This window comes from Cherax quadricarinatus, chromosome 48 (assembly GCF_038502225.1).
Source record: "Cherax quadricarinatus isolate ZL_2023a chromosome 48, ASM3850222v1, whole genome shotgun sequence".
In the NCBI taxonomy this organism is placed as follows: Eukaryota; Metazoa; Arthropoda; class Malacostraca; order Decapoda; family Parastacidae; genus Cherax; species Cherax quadricarinatus.
In genome coordinates, this window is record NC_091339.1 from 1,497,039 (window position 1) to 1,515,099 (window position 18,061).

General features: G+C 42.2%; 1 protein-coding gene across 3 annotated transcripts in view; it reads left to right on the plus strand.

Annotated features, from left to right (window-relative positions):
• The window catches only part of LOC128696114 (tigger transposable element-derived protein 1), a 134,746-nt gene that overhangs the window by 101,942 nt on the left and 14,743 nt on the right, over nt 1-18,061 (plus strand). The window lies entirely within an intron of this gene.

Here is an 18,061-nt window from a genome sequence, read left to right on the forward strand (position 1 = left end):
CAAGAAAGTCACTAGACTCAAGATTTCCTGTCATATTGTTCCAATCAAGTTGTCTAAAGTTAAAATATCCCATTATCACAACATTTTCGTATCTAGATGCCTAATGAATTTCGTCCCATAATTGCTTACTGCACTCCCTATCAAGGTTTGGGGGCCTATAAATCACACCCAGAATTAATTTGACATGACCCTTGAGAAACTGTAGCCAAATAAATTCTATGTTCGATGTTTCTAATCTTATGTCTAAGACAACATTTTAAATTTTCTCTGACTTACATCGCCACTCCACCACTCTTCCTGTTGACCCTATCAGTGTGGAATAGTTTATAACCCTGTATGGTGCATTCAGAAGGCATTTCTCTGTCTTTCAGGTTGAACCAGGTCTCTGCTATACCAATAATATCTATATTACCTACACTTGCAAGTAATCTTAGCTCCTCTATCTTATTTATTTAGACTCCTACTATTTGTATATTAAACCTTAAGGGAGCTAGTCATTCATTGTCCTCTGCTATCTCTCTTTGTTGATCAATTGATTTGCCATTACTAGCAACTTTATTTTGAATATTGTCTTTTAAACATATCTCTGAGGTATCCCAGTAATTGCTGTTTTTAACCCTAATACTGCAGCCTGATTGTTTCTCACAAACACCCATACCTCTATAATCTGTCAGTTTAAATTCCTAGACAAGTCATCAATTGCCCCCTCAATCGAATTGGCTAATGCAACCACTCCATCCCCAGAGAGATGAACCCCATCCTTTGCATACATATCACGTTTGCCAAAGAATAGGTCCCAGTTATCAATGAATGGATTTGCAAGTTCCTTGCAGTACCTGTCTAGCCAGCAACTTACACCAGTTGCCCTAGACATCCATTCATTGCCCTCGCCCTTTCTAGGCAAGATGCTACATATTACTGGGATCCCTCCCTTAGATCTAACTACTTTTATGGCTGACCTGTACTTATCCAGCAGCTCCTGTCTCCTGCCCTTCCCAGTGTCATTACCCCCAGCACTAAGACAGATAATGGGCTTGTTCCCATTACCTGACATAATATTATCCAACCTGCTGCCTATGTCACCAACACCAGCTCCTGGAAGGCACACCCTCTGTCTGACCATTCTGTCTCTGTTACAAAAGGCACAGTCCATATATCTTACCTGAGAATCTCCTACTATTAAAATATTCTTACCTTGATTAGCAGGGGGATCAGTGGTACCTTCAACCTCACTAACCACTGAAGTGCACTCCTCCTGGAGAACAGAGAATGGATTTCCTACCTTCACATCTCTGTTAACCCTCCTTATCTTCCTTCTTCCTGAACTGTGAACCACTTGCCACTATCACTGCTGGTGCCCATTTCCTCCTTACCAGCTAAATCCTTCTCACTCACTCCCAAACTCATCTAGGCGAAGCTTCTGCCTCCTATTTTCCTCCTGAAGAAGTAGAACCTCCTTAAACACTTTAACCTGAGATTCTAAAACACTACACCAAGCCATGGTGCTTGGTAACACCCCACGCTAACTCCCAGAGCTTAGGATAGGTATGACCGCAGGTGACCACTGACCTCAGTGTACTGACCACTGAAGTCAGTTGACCAAATAAAATCGTTGGCTCACAGATGGTTCCAACTTCACCATATTTGTATGTCTCATAACAATGAGCTGAGTTAGGTAACAGCTCTTACCTTGTAAATAAAGCAAGGCTCTCATAACCTAAGCCTATAAAACTCTTGTGAGGGAGAGGGAAGGAGGGGAAGGGGAGGAAGATGGGGATGTCAGGTGTTTTACTGACCTGGTGAAGAATCAGTAACGACATTTGCCGTCACGTGTTGCCATCAGCAGTATGGCGATTCTCTTTGTAGCCATTGAGGTATTGCTGTCGTGTGTGGCAACTCTCCTATTGGCCAGTGAGATATCAAGTCATTTGTTGCCACTAGCAGTAGTGGCAACTTGCCTAGTAGCTCCTGAGATTTTCCAGTAATTGTTGCCACCAGCGATGTGTGAAAACTCTTATAGATTGAGATGCTCCAGTTTTTCCTTTCCACTAACAGTGTGGCAAATCTCCTAGTAACCAGTGAGATATCCCAATTAGTTCTTGTCTACAGAGCATGGCAACTCATTTGGTGCCAACAGAATTGTTTGTTATATCTCCTAGTAAACAAAACCCTAGTGAGTTGAGCGCCTAGTTTTGATTATAATAATCCTAGTAAACAACATGTTCGTGGTAATTGTTGTCGCCATTAGCAATGTGTGGCAACTCCATACTGGTTGCCAACGGGATGTCCAAGTCAGGTGTTGCCACCATCAAACCATGATCAAACTTTTAAACTTAATTTGATAGAACATATTTGTTTTCCATATGAGTAATGCAAGATGAGTTTATTACCGGTAATCCTGGCAGTTGAGAATAACTACCACACATGAGTACTTTACTAATCCTACTTAAATATGACTAATGAAATCTTATAACATGATTGTAAACAACTCGAAGAGCGGTCATGATTCGAACCTATGGCAAGCCAGTTGTGAATTTTGCAAGCCTGTACTCTGGCCGCTGCACCATATTGGTCTGATAAGTTTCAATCAAATAGGTATATTTCTGTGCATTAGGAAGCACGCAGAATTTACCTCCAACGTCGTCTCCGCTCTACTACTCTCTCTTTACCTTCCCTTCTTGCTGATGGACCCTCCTTTAATCCTGACTCACTCATTGACTTCTTGACAACGACTGATTTACTCCACAAACTCTGATGACGGTACCTTTCGCACCCCCCTCAGCCCTTTCTACCTCAATCTCTTGCTAGCCTCTACCCCTGCACTATCCACTGCCCCGCTGTTCTCCGTAACCTACTAATTATCCCTCTCCCTTTTGCCACCTGATACCCCCGCTTCCTTCGTGCCTTGCAGAGTTGTATATCCCTTGTGGTTTAGCGCTTCTTTTTAATTATAACACTCTGTGCATTAGGAAGGTTAGCATGGGCCCCACTGTGACCAAAATGCATTTTTTTACGAAGGACTCGGATCAACATGGCTGTGACAAGCTCTAGATCATGTCCCTTTAAAGCTGCCATCAGTGACTCCCGATATCGTAATAAACAACTCTCGGAATGTAAAGGATTCGAACCCATGGCAAGGCAGTCCTAAAAAATGAATCTGACCGGTTACGGTGACAGTCTCATTCAGAGTTGCAATTAAATGTTTTAAAATAGTGTGAAAAAATCTGTGTGTAAGGCTTTGAAGTGAGTATTGAAACGTCTGTCACGGGAGCGTAACCTGTGTTACTGCTCAAAATAGACTAGGTTCCCAGAATGCCTTGCTGAGAATATTTTGAAAGTTATCAGCTGATAATGAATTTTTTATCAATAATTTTCTTCGATTTTCGGAAATTTATTTTTGCTACGATAAATTAGGTTGGAAACCCCTCAGTGTTCAGTGTGATGGTGCTTTATTAATGAAACAAAACAGTTGTTTCCTTGCACGGGTCTTAGTCATATTCATCGTATCCTGATCAGTCAGTATTTCACTTTGGGCAAGACAGTCGGATGGGTGACTTGTCAGGGCCGGTTCAAAGGGCTGTGGCTCCCTGAGTCACTTTGGTGCTCGCCCTATTCCAGATTTTAATAATTTCTGTTAAATATAAAATTTCTATAATTTTGTCTATTCAGCACATTGTATCAGAATTCTAAAGTAAATTAAAAATAATTTGAATTAAGGAGTGGCATTCTCTATTAAAATTCAGCTTCAAATATTTACTTTTTACATCCTTAGCAAGTGCAAATCTTTGAATTATTTCATCTAGAAATAAATCCTTGGCGATTTTTTTATTGTTGGCTGCCATTAAAACTATGGCTGTGTAGTGCACTCGGTGGATCCCGTTTTCTGTTCATGCTTTATTTTTTATACCTCCCTGTGTAGTATTTCGTTTATTGTTGTTGTGATGTTTTAATTGGTTATTGTAGAAGACATGGATGTACTAGTAAAGATATTTATTAAGGAAACCTTTCGCCATGAGTGGCTAAAAGGAGTAGTAATTATGAAAAGATCATTCGTGGCGAAACGCTTCCTTGATAGATATCAGGATCAGTTCATTACTTACAACATACCACAATGTCAGTAGAGGAGATATTACATTGGTATGGTATCACATGCCAGTTCCACTGTAACTGGTTAATTAACCTAAATAGCATAAATAGAGAAATTTGCTGACTACGGTATGTGAGAAATTTGCTGACTACGGTATGTGAGAAATTTGCTGACTACGGTATGTGAGAAATTTGCTGACTACGGTATGTGAGAAATTTGCTGACTACGGTATGTGAGAAATTTGCTGACTACGGTATGTGAGAAATTTGCTGACTACGGTATGTGAGAAATTTGCTGACTACGGTATGTGAGAAATTTGCTGACTACGGTATGTGAGAAATTTGCTGACTACGGTATGTGAGAAATTTGCTGACTACGGTATGTGAGAAATTTGCTGACTACGGTATGTGAGAAATTTGCTGACTACGGTATGTGAGAAATTTGCTGACTACGGTATGTGAGAAATTTGCTGACTACGGTATGTGAGAAATTTGCTGACTACGGTATGTGAGAAATTTGCTGACTACGGTATGTGAGAAATTTGCTGACTACGGTATGTGAGAAATTTGCTGACTACGGTATGTGAGAAATTCGCTGACTACGGTATGTGAGAAATCGGCTTAGAAATTATGAAGACGGGTTGTCACATAATGGCTTACTAACTGAAGCTTAGGTAATATGACTGAAGTCTTTCTCTAGCTTACCTGTCCTCTGTAAAAAAAAATAAAGATCACATATTGTGTTTGATGTTACTGCTGAATGTGCCTCGTGGGGCAATATTTTAAACAGTCAGGTGATCCTTGATTTAGGGAATCCATAGTTTTCGTGGGTTATGGGGAATCTTGTGGTTGCTACAATAAATTAGACGTAACTCTGTTGGGGAGGATGAGCATGGCGCCTTCCGGCACCTCCAGACTTGGTTAAGGGCCACTTACAAAACTTGCTTCAGTACCCACTTGAGCACCATTGACTAGTCCCTCCCTAGCGGCAGCACAACCAGGACTTGCTATCACTACCTGCGCACTAATGCAGCTGCAAGGCCACGCTCTCACCGTCGCCCGTGCGAACACTACGATATATTAATAAAAAAAAAGTTTGGTCCCGGGATCTTGATCACTACAGAAGTGATCAAAGGTACCAAACCCAGGAAGTTTTCTAATAAATATGCCCAAGTGTTTGCTCCCGTATGTTTTCAAACCACTGATTGGTAAGCATCACCCAGGCATAGACCCCTCACCCTTCATTGTCCAACCCGACCTCAAAATCCAACGTTCGCTTTCCAACGCGTTTACGTGCGCCGGTTTCTGATCAAGCTAAGCAGCGGAAAAATATGTTTCTGGTTATTTTAACATCAGTTATCTGTAATTTAAGCGCAGTTAATAGGAAATAAACAAATTACATTAAAGGTTGGGTAGCGTCTGGCAACGAGGGATAGATTGGTATTGTTTAATTCGTTGAAAGCGGTACAGCTATTATGTACGGTGTAATGCTTGACGACAGTCTCAGGGTATTGGACAAACCATCCATATCTCCATGAACCGTTTTTGCCAGTGTATGTACACAGAGGGGTGTATCTCAGCGTATATACACCTGGAGGCAGCGCTCTTTGACCCTTGTGGGTTTAGCGCTTAATTCGGTTATAATATTACACCTAGACGTGTGCGTATTTCTATATATATGCATTGAGAGTTATGTTTATTTTTGTATATACACAGAGGTATGTGTATCTCGGTGTATAAACACCTAGATGTGTGTTTTTATACATCAAGGCGTATTTCAGCGTATATACCTAAATGTATCTCAGCGTATCTACGGGTGTATCTCGGCGTATATACAACGAGAGGTGTTTATCTCAGAATATATTGTATATACTCACTGTTTAGAGGTTAGAGCTTTCTTGATTTTAGTGTTTATGAGTATTGCCGCTTTAATGGTCCATTTGCAGTTAGCACCCCTTAAAGGGGTCAAGTGCTTGTTTTATTAGTAATAATAATTTAAGGCTAACTAAACGGTCAAACAATTCACATTTCCACACTTACCTTTTGAAACGTCATATCATATCACACTAAATGTGTTTCGGCCGTTGCGCGATCCAAGAAAGGAATACCCATATCGCATAAGTTCGGTCCCCTCTACCTCAATACATGCAAAAGGAATAGTACAGAGTTAGGCATTGGTTTCCATTGCCTGTAAATATCAGCGTTTAAGGTCCGAAGTCTACAAGAGGCGCTTAGAAGTTCCGTTCCTAAGTTGAATTTGATTGGATGAGGCATTCGTAAATTATATCGTGAAAATCAGTATTTAATTTTTCCAAATTTCTTAAGTAAAATTGACAAATAGGCAGCTACTCAGCGCAAAGTCAATACAAACTTTTCTCCAAGATATGCGGGCATTTAAGATTCAAACTAGTCAGAAGGGACATTCTCCAGTTACAGCTGTTTACTCTGTAGTTTTCTCTTTGTATTCTCTCTATTGGCTTCTCTTTAATTGCCCCTTTTATATGTTCATCTGGCATCTAACTTTTCTCTTTCCCCTTGGGAGGTTCCGACAATTCGAGTCTGATCTTCCCCACTGCCGTGTGCAAAAGCTCTGTTACCTACAGTTGCTTCTCTTTTTTTCTTTTACTTCTGGTCTCATTCTCATGCCGTTGCAGTTTACACTGATGGTTCTAAATCCACTGACGGTGTCGGGTTTGCAGCAGTGTTACCAGTGTTGTGCGAAGTCATTTATTAGACTCGGCTAGCATTTTTGCGGTTGAACTGTACGCGGTTCTCATCACGATTAAGTGTATTTCATCCATGCTTACATCAGCATACGTGGTAGTTTCAGACTCCTTTGCTAGCTGTCAAAAAAATATATTTCGTCTTATCCCCTAGTTCTTCGTATACAGCTTTGGTTGCGTTGCAGTTGTATTTTAGTAAAACTAAAGAAACAGTTTGCTGCTGGGCCCCTGGGCATGTGGATGTTCAGGGCAACAAACAGACGGACTCTCCTGCGAGGTCAGCTGTACATGACCTCAACGTTACATATAGGGGTATTCCATTCTCAGACTATTTTGCTGCAATCTCTAGCCACCTTCGCAACCGTTGGCAACAACGTTGGTCTGAGTTGATTCATAACAAATTATATTCTGTCAAGCGTGTTTAGGTTTCTGGTCTTATTGATGTCGTGGTTGGGAGACTACACTCTCCCGTCTTCGCAGCAGGCACACCTGTCTCATGGAGAGGCGCTTAGTGCCACTCTTTGAGAATTGTCAAGTTCCAATTTCGGTTTGCCATATTCTATTAGATTGTCTTGTGTACCAGCGGGCACACAGACTTTACCTTCGACGTCATCACTACTCTAACTCCTTTTATCTTCCCTCCTCGCTGACGGCCCCACCTTTGACACAGACTCCCTCTTTGACTTTTTGTCAACAACAACTTTATTACTCCAACTCGGATTATACTTCCTCTAGCACTCCTCACTGCTCTTCCTAACTCTGCCTATTATACTCTTCACTCTCGTTGGTCTCACATCAAGCATATTACACCTTATCATACCCTACCCTACAGTGCTGCATGACCCTTATGGGTTTAGCACTTCGTTATGTTTATAACAACATTCTACTCATCTGCAACTCTGCTAAACATATATCCTTTCTAAATCTAAATTTTTCCAACTTGAATACAAGGATAAGTATTGTGTTGATTAGATACTTTCAGAGTATTATTTATATCCCCCTTATTTATACCTGATGGATTTTGTGGTATCTTGAGAATGAGTCCTTGTTGGCTTCAATTTTTTTTTTCACTGGTGTTATTCTCAATGGAAACTTCACATTGATTTTGAGCTGTGTGAATTTTTATTTGCCAGTTTTACTAAAATTGGTTTGCTTACAATATCCGGAGAATGGCTTTTCTTATTGACTGTGTACTGCATATGCCCATTTGATCATTTTATTGAAACTAGGAAAATTGAAATTCTGGTGTACATGCAATAATTTGTGAATGTCTCATCTGATCGCCTTCAAGTTTTCAATTACGATAACTTGAGAATACTACTTCTGAAAGCCTTCAACTAGTGCTGATGTATTTTGGGATATTTATCTTTCTCTGTGTGGAAACTAGAGAATGGCGCTTCTGACGAGCATTATAGTTTCAAAGCTCTTTTTCTTTGCAGAAGCTTTGTACATGTTTTCAGCTGTGTACATGCAAATTAGCCATTTTGTAGAAATTGTGATAAATTATGAATGCCTCTTATGATTGGCTTCAAATATTTAAAGCTAATATTTATTTGCATTAGAAAATTAAGCCACACTCTGTACTATTCCTTTTTTTGGTGCATTGGGATAGAAGGGGCTGAATTTATTGGATATGGGAAAAACTTTCTGAAATCGCGCAGAGAACGAAACGAATTTTGATCGAGCCTTTATATCACAAGTACTTCCCTTGGGGTGACGTTGAGAGCCTGTTACAATTCCGTGATAAAGGTTGGACAATACGCAGGTAAAAGTTATGAAGACTGAGAAAACGTTTTTAATTCAACTATTTTTAGCACAGGTTTGCTAGAGCTAATAAATATTTGGAAGGTTGTAAATCATATAGCTAATTTGCCTATTCAGGTATGCAGGTAAGAGTTGCGTGCCCCTGGCTACCCACCACCACTCTCAGAAGCAAGGCAAGGTTCAAGTACTTGAAATTCATTTGTACTCAAGCTCATGTACTGGTAATGAATATTTTAGTACTGTAGCTATTTGCTTAGACTCCTGAGTAAGGATCGAAGATATGCCTCTCTAACTTAAATATAATAATTGTTAAAGCTGTCTCCGTTTTGAGCACCTTCAAGTAAAAAACACTAATTGTTGCGAATTACACTTAAAATCTTGTTTGCATTTTTACTCTTTTTGTTTTTTGAGGGAAAGGCAACTAATTAGCGCCTTAAAAGCAGCGTAAAGTCAGGGAAAGTGAATACAAATTTAAACGAATAAACTTGAAATGTGAAGCTCTCTGAAAAAATACATTTTAAAAGTCAATCAAATAAGCCATGATAAAGTGAAAACTATTATTAAAGTTCAGAGATAAGAACTCGGGAAAACGTACACGTGTGTGCGCGTGTACACCCCTATTTGTGGCTGCAGAGGTCGAGTCGTAGCTCCTGGTCCCGCATCTTCGCTGGTCGTTACTAGGTCCACACACTCCCTGCTCCAAGAGCTTTATTGTACCTCTTCTTAAATCTGTATGTATTCTGCCTCCACCACATCACTCTCCAGATTTTTCCACTTCCTGACAACTCTGTGACAAGAAATACTTCATAACATCCCTGTGACTCATTTGAGTTTTCAACTTCCAGCTCTGACCCCTTATTGCTGTGTCCCATCTCCGAAACTTTCTGTCCCTGACCACCTTATCAGTTCCTCTTAGTATTTTATATGTTAACGTGTCTTCCCTATCCCTCCTGTCTTCCAGTGTCGTCAGGTTGATTTCGTTTAACCTCTCCTCATAGGACATACACCCTTAGCTCCGAGACTAGTATTGTTGCGTACCTTAGCGCGCACTCTAATTTCTTGACGTGCTGGACAAGGTGTGGATTCCATACTGGTGCTGCATACTCTAAAATGGGTTTGACGTACACGGTGTATAGTGTCTTGAATGACCCCTTGGGTGTTGAAACGCTATTCTTAGGTTTGCCAGGTGCCCATATGCTGCAGCAGTTATTTACTTGATGGGCGCCTCAGGAGATGCCCTCGGTATGATATTCACCCCAAGATCTTTTTCCTTGAATGAGGTTTGCAGCCTTTGACCCCGTATCATGTATTCTGTCTACGGTTTTCAGTGACCTTCCCCAATCTTCATAGCTTTGCACTTGGCAAGGTTAAATTCCATGAGTCATTTGTCGGACCAAGTTTGCAGCCTATCTAGGTTCCTTTATAGTCCTACCTGATACTGTTCACTTGAATTCTCCACATTAGCTTCAAGTCGTCTCCAAACAGGGACTCCTCTGAATCTATCCCTTCCGTCATGTAATTCACATATACCAGAAACAGTACCAGTCCTAAGACTGACCCTTGTGGAACCTCGCTCGTCACATGCGGCGACCCTGACACCTCGTCAAGGACCATCACTCGTTGTTTCCTTTCTGTCAGGTATTCTCTGATACGTTGCAGTGGCTCCAGTAGGTCTGTGATACAGGATTTGCCCTCCCTGCAACCGTGCTCCACTTTTCTGATAATCTTCTCCATGACTTTACATACATGTCAGTGTCACTGGTATGTAGTTTAATGCTGCCTGTCCGTCTTCTTTCTTAATTTTAACTACATTTGCTGTCTTCCACACCTCAGGTAGTTGCCCTGTTACGATAGATGTGTTGAAGATTTTTAGTGGCGCACGCAGTGCATGTGTGTGTGTGTGTGTGTGTGTGTGTGTGTGTATGTACTCACCTAATTGTGGTTGCAGGGGTCGAGACTCGGCTCCTGGCCCCGCCTCTTCACTGATCGCTACTAAGTCCTCTCTGCTTCCTGAGCTTTGTCATACCTCTTCTTAAAACTATGTATGATTCCTGCCTCCACTACTTCACTTGCTAGGCTATTCCACTTCCTGACGACTCTATGACTGAAGAAATACTTCCTAACGTCCCTGTGACTCATCTGAGTCTTCAGATTCCAGTTGTGACCCCTTGTTTCTGTGTCCCCTCTCTGGAACATCCTATCTCTGTCCACCTTGTTTATTCCCCGCAGTATCTTGTATGTCGTTATCGTGTCTCCCATGACCCTTCTGTCCTCCAGTGTCGTCAGTCCGATTTCCCTCAACCTTTCCTCGTACGACATTCCCCTGAGCTCTGGGACTAGCCTTGTTGCAAACCTTTGTACTTTCTCTAACTTCTTGACGTGCTTGACCAGGTGTGGGTTCCAGACTGGTGCTGCATACTCCAGTATGAGCCTAACATACACAGTGTACAGTGTCTTGAACGATTCCTTATTAAGGTATCGGAACGCTATTCTCAGGTTTGCCAGGCACCCATATGCTGCAGCAGTTATTTGGTTGGTGTGTGCCTCCGGTGACGTGCTCGGTGTTATGGTCACCCCAAGGTCTTTCTCCCTGAGTGAGGTCCGTAGTCTTTGTCCACCTAGCCTATACTCTGTCTGCGGTCTTCTTTGCCCTTCCCCAATCTTCATGACTTTGCATTTGGCAGGATTGAATTCGAGAAGCCAGTTTCTGGACCACATGTCCAGCCTGTTCAGGTCTCTTTGCAGTCCTGCCTCATCCTCATCCGATTTAATTCTTCTCATCAGCTTCACATCATCTGTGAATAGGGACACTTCAGAGTCTATTCCTTCCATCATGTCGTTCGCATATATCAAAAATAGCACTGGTCCTAGAACTGACCCCTGTGGGACCCCGCTCGTCACAGGCGCCCACTGTGATACCTCTTCACGTACCATGACTCGTTGCTGCCTCCCTGTCAGGTATTCCCTGATCCATTGCAGTGCCCTCCCTGTTATATGCGCCTGATCCTCCAGCTTCTGCACTAATCTCTTGTGGGGAACTGTGTCAAAGGCCTTCCTGCAGTCTATGAAAATGCAATCAACCCACCCCTTTCGTGTCTTACTTCTGTTACCTTGTCATAAAACTCCAGGAGGTTTGTGACACAGGATTTGCCTTCCATAAACCCATGCTGGTTTTCATTTATAATTTTGTTCCGTTCCAGGTGTTCCACCACTCTCCTGATAATCTTCTCCATGACTTTACACACAATACATGTCAGAGACACAGGTGTGTGTGTGTGTGTGTGTGTGTGTGTGTGTGTGTGTGTGTGTGTGTGTGTGTGTGTGTGTGTGTATACTCACCTAGTTGAGGTTGCAGGGGTCGAGTCCAAGCTCCTGGCCCCGCCTCTTCACTGGTCGCTACTTGGTCATTCTCCCTGAACCGTGAGCTTTATCATACCTCTGCTTAAAGCTACGTATGGATCCTGCCTCCACTACATCGCTTCCCAAACTATTCCACTTCCTGACTACTCTGTGGCTGAAGAAATACTTCCTAACATCCCTGGGATTCATCTGTGTCTTCAACTTCCAACTGTGTCCCCTTGTTGCTGTGTCCAGTCTCTGGAACATCCTGTCTTTGTCCACCTTGTCAATTCCTCTCAGTATTTTGTATGTCGTTATCATGTCCCCCCTATCTCTCCTGTCCTCCAGTGTCGTCAGGTTGATTTCCGTTAACCTCTCCTCGTAGGACATACCTCTTAGCTCTGGGACTAGTCTTGTTGCAAACCTTTGCACTTTCTCTAGTTTCTTTACGTGCTTGGCTAGGTGTGGGTTCCAAACTGGTGCCGCATACTCCAATGTGGGCCTAACGTACACAGTGTACAGTGTCCTGAACGATTCCTTATTAAGATGTCGGAATGCTGTTCTGAGGTTTGCTAGGCGCCCATATGCTGCAGCAGTTATTTGGTTGATGTGCGCTTCAGGAGATGTGCCTGGTGTTATACTCACCCCAAGATCTTTTTCCTCGAGTGAGGTTTGTAGTCTCTGGACTGTACTCCGTCTGCGATCTTCTTTGCCCTTTCCCACTCTTCATGACTTTGCACTTGCACTTTGTGTGTGTGTGTGTGTGTGTGTGTGTGTGTGTGTGTTGGAGTAATGATGGAGGTGGCAAGTGTATGCTACACAGCACTTAACCTGGTGTTGCTTCAACGTGCACTGCTCAGCTTGCACAAATGGTGTCACCATGTGTGTGCTGACACTAACAACACACTGCATGATGAGGCAGTGTTATCTTATTTTATACAGTATAATAAGCTTAGTGACTCTCCTCCCACCTCTCTTCCCCTGCCTCCAGCCTCTTATCCTTTACCTCTTTTCTCTCTCGTCCCTCTCTCTCTCTCTCGTCCCTCTCTCTCTCTCTCTCTCTCTCTCTCTCTCTCTCTCTCTCTCTCTCTCTCTCTCTCCCTCCCTCCCTCCCTCCCTCCCTCCCTCCCTCCCTCCCTCTCCCTCTTTCTCATTTCCCCTCCCCTCCCTGTTTCCCTCCTATCTATCTCATATTCCCATTCTCCCTCCTCCCCATCCCACCGAACCTTTCTCCCTCATTCCTTAGTCCCCTCTTACCTATCTTCAGAAATGTTTAGTATACAAATATTACTCTTGTGACGTTAAAGTGCCCTTGTTTTTCTTGCTTCATTACACATCGACATGATTTTAACCTTCATTTTTTTCTTCTGATAATTAAAAAATGAATAAATACTGAGTACGAAGGGTCGATGAATGTTGGTAAAAAACTTAGCATTTAATTAATGTTTAGTATGGAGAGATCGTCTGTTGGAAAGATGGATAAACCATGAATTTATGGTTCGTGATTGCTCTTAGCTGATGTTGAACCACTAATGTGTGTAGATTGATAACCCAGTGGGTGATGTCCTTTGTGATCTTCCTTCTAAGATTAAGTAGCAGCCTCATTGTGAATATTTGAATCTTTTGTTCTTTGTATGCTTAATCAGATGCGGTGTCAATTGTGCCTTTCTGCCTTTTCATTCTCCAGGACGATGGATATGTGTTAAGGTGTCTTAAAACACTTAGATTAGCCGGTTTTGTATATGCTGCTGAGGTTTTCTACTATTGTGCTCTGGTGAAATGCTTGGTGCAGTGCCTACTCCCAGATCTTTCACCTTGTAAGTTACCTGAAGAGACTCTCATAGTCAGGTGCTTTCACTTCCTCTCCTATTCTCATTACTCTGCACTTAAGAGAATTAAAATCCATTAGCAAGTTTCATGAACAGGTTTGCAACCTTTTCATGAAACTTTCTTGGTTACTCTTTCTGTCCTCTTCATTTGTTATTTTTCCTTATTAATTTTACTTCCACAAATAAGGATATATAGAATTACAAGACCTGCCAGAGGATATTCGTGTATTAGGAACAGTAGTATTCTAACACTAACCCTTGGAAGTTTACACTATTTACCTTTGTCCACACTTGTACCTCCTCTCTTACCACTACCCTCTGCTTTCTATTCACGTAAGTATTCCTCATTTCTCTCGAGCACGTTCTTTAGTGTTTTCCTGCTCTTTTGATGTGGTACCGTGTGAAATACTTGTATAAATATTCAGTCTAGTCATTCATTCTGATCGCTTTCAAATATTGTCCACCCCGTCTGTGTGAGTATTTACTACGTCATTATCATGTCATCTCTAGTTTTCCGGTTGTCCAAGGAAGTCGAATTGAGGTCTGTTAGTCTCTCGTATGCCAGTTTTGAACCTCCGTTTTTTTAAGTCTTTTGATTGTGTTTGATCAGTTATGTGTAGGCTCCACGCTGATGCTGCTTACTCTTCCATGGATCTGACATAGGATCTTTATAGTGTCCTTAAATGACTTGAGTGTCCCTAAAGCACTTCTTAGATCTGGGAGTCTTGCATATGCTGCTGAAGTTATGTAAAGTGTTCCTCAGCTATTATGCACATTCCTACACTCTTCTCCTTAATTTGTAGCTTTCAGACATTTTCTTCTCTTCGTTTGTAGCTTTCCAGCGTTTTTTTCTTCCTAGGTTGTATTCAATAGTTGATCTGTCTCCTTTCCCTACACTCTTAGCTTTGTACTTCTAGGGTTGAATTCCAGTAGCCACTTGCCTTACCACTCCTTAAGTCTGTCCACCCTCATTGGATTTTCTTTCTGTCCATTCCCGTTCGTATATGCATCTTTACATATGCTGTAAACCTCGAATACATCTAGTATGTAATTCACATTTATCAAGAACCGCGCTGAATACCCAAAAACTACTTCTCTTATCATGCACTTTAGTGCATGTCTTGATAGCCCAGCTTGTTTTTCCAACGTGCGCATTAACCCCTGGTGTGGTATCGTGTCAGATGTTTTCTTAACAGTACAGAAAAATCCAGTCAATTTATTTTTCTCTCCTCTTTTTAACTCTGTTACTCTACGCTAGTTTCTTCATGTGCCAAGTTTCCCATACTGACCCTGTGTTAGTTGTCGTTCATGAATCCATTTATCTCTTGGTCTTCCACTACTCGCTTTTTAAATATTTTTTTCCAGTACCCTAGAGAGTCTAAGTCAAGTCGAGGATGCCAGCCTGTAGTTTAAAGTTGCTCTCCTGTCCCTTTTCTTGAACCTTGGTACGACTTTCACTGTTTTAAACCTTTTTAGAATTTTTAAAGTTCTTATTAGCATAATACACCTTCTCCAATTTCTATGGTGATAGATTGTCAGGTTGTGTGTGTGTGTGTGTGTGTGTGTGTGTGTGTGTGTGTGTGTGTGTGTGTGTGTGTTACCTATTTGGGGTTACAGGGTTGAGTTTCAGCTCAGGGTCCCGCCTCTTGGTTGGTCGTTACTAAGTTCATTCTCCTGGCTTCGAGAGCCTTGTTGCGCCTCTTCTTTAAGCTATATGGATCCTGACTCTACCACTTCATTCTCCAGATCGTTCCACTTCCTGACTACAGTAAAGCTGAAGAAATACTTCCTAACGTCCTTGTGACTTATCTTTGTTTTCAACTTCCAACTGTGCCCTCCTGTTCCTGTTCCCCATCAATTTGTCCCCATCCATTGTGTCAATTCGTCTCAGTATTTTATGCATTATATTATCACCCCTAGTCGTTGTGTGTGTGTGTGTGTGTGTGTGTGTGTGTGTGTGTGTGTGTGTGTACTCACCTAATTGTAGTTGCTGGGGTCGAGATTCAGCTCCTGGCCCCGCCTCTTCTCTGAACGCTACTAGGTCCTCTCTCTCCCTGCTCCATGAGCTTTATCATTACTCGTCTTAAAGCTATGTATGGTTTCTGCCTCCACTACTTCGCTCGCCAGACTGTTCCACTTCCTGACCACTCTGTGAGTGAAGGAATGCTTCCTAACATCCCTGTGACTCATCTGAGTCTTCAACTTCCAAGAGTGACCCCTTGTTTCTGTGTCCCCTCTCTGGAACATTTTGTCTCTGTCCACCTTGTCTATTCCACGCAGTATTTTGTATGTCATTATCATGTCTCCATTATCCCTCCTGTCCTCCAGTGCCGTCAGGCCGATTTCCCTTAATCATTACTAACCTTGTCGCAAACCTTTGCACTTTCTCTAATTTCTTAACGTGCTTAACCCGGTGCGGGTTCCAAACTGGTGCTGCATACTTCAGTATGGGCCTGACGTACACGGTGTACAGTGTCTCGAAAGATTCCTTACTTTGGTATCGGAATGCTAATTTCAGGTTTGCCAGGCGCCCATATGCTGCAGCAGTTATCTGGTTGTTGTGTGCTTCCGGAGACGTGCTCGGTGTTATACTCAGGCCAAGATCTTTCTCCTTGAGCGAGGTTTGTATTCGTTGGCCATCTAGCCTATACTCTGTCTGCGGTCTTCTTTGCCCTTCTCCGAACTACATTTGGCAGGGTTGAATTCGAGAAGCCAGTTGCTGGACCACGTGTCCAGCCTGTCCAGGTCTCTTTGAAGGCGTGTGTGTGTGTGTGTGTGTGTGTGTGTGTGTGTGTGTGTGTGTGTGTGTGTGTGTTTGTGTATGTGTGTTGTGTGTGTGAGAGAGAGAGAGATAGAGATATAGATAGATTGATTATTTGCACGATTCCCTTCTTTAGCTTGTGAGTTTTCAAAGTAACGTGCTCCTTAGCTTACGTATTTTGCCTTGAAATTATAAACTATTTCAGCTTCCAATACACTGACTGATCTTTGGACTGTTGGGTCTTTCTACTGCTCTGACATTGTACATTGATAGTCATTTTCTTACAGCTGTGTTCCGTCTCAAGCTTCACAGTCTGTCATTGTCTACCTGGAGGATGTTTCGGGGATCAACGATCCAGTCCTTGACCAGGCCTCCCGGTGGATCAGGCTGTTATTACTGGCCGCACCAGGCTCTTACTGCTGGCCACACGCAGTCCAACGTACTAACCACAGCCCGGCTGATCGGGTACTGACTTTAGGTATTTGTCCATCACCCTCTTGAAGGCAGCCAGGAGTCTCTTAGTAATTCTCCTTATGTATGGTGGGAGGCTGCTGAACAGTCTTGGGCTCCGGCCTCTTATTGTGTTATCTCTAAGTATATTCATAACGCCTCTGCTTTTCATTAGGAGTATGTTGCACTCTATGCCTAATCTTTTGCTTTTGTGGGGAGTTATTTGTGTGCTCAGGTTTGGGACCAATCCCTCTAGGATTTTCAAGGTGTAGATTATGGTGTACCTTTCTCTCCTGCGCTCCAGTGAGTACAGGTCAAGAGCTTCCAAACGTATGGAGTAATTAAGGTACTTGACTGAACTTACATGTGCAATGAAGGTTCTCTGTATATTCTATAGATCTTCAATGTCACCTGCCTTGAGTGAAGCTGTTTGTGTACAGCAGTATTCCAGTCTATTTCATTCTGTTCGTATAAGTATTATATATTGTTATATTCTCTCCACTTTCTCCTATATCCCAGCATCATTCGCTCCAGTTCCAGGTGAATCTTGTAGCACTGATGCCCACATTATTGCAGATTTTCACACGTTTTGTTTTCGTTTTTTTTATTATAAGATGTGTCTCCACGCTGGTGTTAGGTACTCGAAGATTGACTTAACGTTTTGTATCAGTGCAATACTTAACTGAAACAGCAACTCCATAGAATCTTGGTACAAATGATATCTCATACAACTGAATTGCTGAGCTCTGGCCCAACTCTTGGACATGATCTGCTTCTACTCGTGGGTCCCACTTGCCAGTGACATGATTTCTGTTGTTGCATCTCATCTGACTTCAGTACATAAGGCCATCTTCCTGCCTATGCTTCATATTCATGAAGACTAAGATACTGAATACCAGCTTCCAGATTGAAAGACTGATTATCCCATCTTCCATTGTCTTCGTATATCTTCTCTCTACTGAATTGAAAAAGCTACTGGTTGACGAAACGTTCTCAAATACAGATATCCAGGAGTTGCATATGTGACTAATTCCTTAACGTTAAGCTTGTGTTTTGAGAAAAGTATAATCATGCAGTTTTCAAGAGAAAGCAGGACCACTACATCGCCC